The sequence below is a fragment of the Apium graveolens genome, chromosome 2 (assembly GCF_009905375.1).
Source record: "Apium graveolens cultivar Ventura chromosome 2, ASM990537v1, whole genome shotgun sequence".
In the NCBI taxonomy this organism is placed as follows: domain Eukaryota; kingdom Viridiplantae; phylum Streptophyta; class Magnoliopsida; order Apiales; family Apiaceae; genus Apium; species Apium graveolens.
The window spans coordinates 24,226,015-24,228,966 of NC_133648.1; positions in this window are offsets into that span (position 1 = coordinate 24,226,015).

Sequence of the window (2,952 nt, forward strand, 5' to 3'; positions counted from 1 at the left end):
CCAATAGACACCAAGTGGGTATTCAGAAACAAGATGGATGAAAATGGCATAGTAGTCAGGAACAAAGCTAGATTGGTTGCTAAGGGCTATTATCAGCAAGAAATAATAGATTTTGATGAAACATTTGCTCCTGTTGCAAGACTTGAAGCCATCAGAATCTTCTTAGCCTATGCAGCCTATGCCAATTTCAAAGTCTATCAAATGGATGTCAAAAGTGCCTTTCTGAATGGAGATTTGAAGGAAGAAGTGTATGTCAGTCAACCTCCTGGTTTTGAAGATCCAAATTTTCCAGAATATGTCTATTATCTTTTGAAAGCACTTTATGGACTGAAGCAAGCACCTAGAGCCTGGTAGGACATTTTATCAAAGTTCCTTGGGAAAATCACTTCACAAGAGGTACTGTAGATAAAACTTTATTTTTCAGGAATGTTAATGGCTCTAGTATCCTTGTTCAAATTTATGTAGATGATATTATTTTTGGCTCTACAGATGAACTTTGCAAAAAGTTTGCCAAATTGATGCAAAGTAAGTATGAAATGAGTATGATGGGAGAACTAACTTACTTTCTTGGTTTACAAGTTAAGCAAGTTAGTGATGGAATATTCATTAGTCAAACTAAATATATTTTTGATCTTTTAAAGAAGTTTGATCTAATGGATTGCACATCTGCAAAAACTCACATGGCCACAACAACTAAGTTTGAATTAAACACTACTGAAAAGTCTGTGGATATTTCAAGTTATAGGGGCATGGTTGGCTCACTTTTGTACTTAACAGCTAGTAGGCCAGATATAATGTTTGCTACTTATTTATGTGCTAGATTTCAGGCTGATCCTAGAGAATCTCACTTAATAGCTATTAAGAGAATTTTCAGATATCTCAAGGGAACACCAAACCTTGGCATTTGGTACCCTAGAGATTCTGGTTTTGATCTAACTGGTTATTCAGATGCAGATTATGCAGGTTGTAGAATTGATAGAAAGAGTACAACAGGAACCTGTCAATTTCTAGGAAACAAGCTTGTGTCCTGGTTCAGTAAAAAGCAAAATTCAGTTTCTACTTCTACAGTTGAAGCTGAATATATTGCTGCTGGAAGTTGTTGTGCACATATTTTATGGATGAGAAATCAATTGCTGGACTATGGTTTGTAAGTTGAGAGGATTCCTATTTTCTGTGATAACACAAGTGCAATTGCCATCACTGAAAATCCAGTGCAACATTCAAGGACAAAGCACATAGACATCAAGTACCATTTCATAAGGGAACATGTAATGACTGGTACTGTGGAGCTTCATTTTGTTCCAAGTGAGAAGCAACTTGCAGATATCTTTACTAAGCCACTGGATGAATCCACCTTTTCAAGGTTGGTAAGTGAGTTAGGTATGCTTAATTACTCTTAAATCTATCTGAGTTATTTTGCAAGTTAATAAGCAGCCAGAAATTTAATTGATTTTTCAGTCTTGGATGAAATTTTGGCTAAGTCAAAATTTACACCTCGACGGATGACCCTTATCCATCGAGTTTGGTCATCCGTCGATATATACAATTTGCTAATAAAAATCAATTTCTTTTCTGGAATATTTTATGTCTCGACGGATAACAGTTTATCCTCATTCGTCGAATTGTCTTAATCTCAGCCGTTAATTCCCTGTACATTATCCATCGAGTATACTTACAGTTTGTAAGCATTACACGACGGACAATGGGTGGAATTTTTACAGTTTATTTTTAAACGACTATTTTAGGCAATTTCTATTGGTTAATTTACTTTACTTTATTATTTTTATCAGTTATTTTTGAGATAGTATAAAAACTTATTTAATTACAATTGTTTGCTTTTATCATTCTCAAATTCAAATGCTCTAATTTCATTCTCTCTTAAGCACTTACTCTCCTTCTCTTCAAGCTTTCATTCTCTAACAATGGCACCTGTAGTAAAGATTATGTCACAAAATGGGTTCATTTATGAGAAGAACAACTTTACCGCGTTAGTCAACAAGGGTATTCAGCAATCGGAGGACTATCACAAGATGATGGACTTTGTGAAGAATTGCAAGCTAAATTACGCCATGTTGGAATCACCCACAATCTTCTGTAAAGTTGTTGAAGAGATGTGGACCACTGCTAACTACATCTCTACAGATAAGACCATCACTCTAACCATCAAAGGTAAAGAATTTTGTATCAATAGTGATGTGATAAAAGCATGTTTCAAAATACCTGATAACAATGTAACTTCACCACACAATGACACTGATATCATAAATATGCTTAATTCCATACACTATGCACTTCCTACTTCTAAACTGAGTGATATTAGAAGAATGGGTCTTAGAAAGGAGTGGAGTTTCTTGTGTGATATAGTTACTAAGGTTTTCTATGGAAAAATCAGTAATTTTGATTCAGTGAATATTTCCATGCTTAACATGCTATACATGCTAGTTATAGATAAATTTTATAATTTCAGTGACCTTTTCTTATTTGAGTTAGGTTTCAAATTAGGAGAGTTAAATAAAAGAGGTAAGAATGTGTATTATGCTAGATTTCTCATGTTATTGGGTAACCACCTTTGTGAAGAGATAGTGCTAGAGAACCCTAACAACAAACTGGATTGTTGGGTTCAAAAGAGAAGACTCATTGCAGATTTGAACAGGGCCAATCATCACAAGGATGTGCCAATGTTCTACTTTCCTGTAATGCAGACACCTCAGGTAAGTGAGGTAAGTTCATCCATCCCTACAACTATTCCAACCTCCACAATTTCTTTAAATTCAGGAGTAGCTATGGTAACTGCGCCAATGACCAAATAGTTGCCTACCAAAGCTTCCAAACCTACTACTATTTCCAAATCTAAATCAAAGAAAACCCCCTCTGGTATCTCTCAAAAGATGCCAGTTGAAAAATCCACAAAAGCAAAAGAGGGGAGTGTGAAGGAGGGAAAGTCAGGTGAGG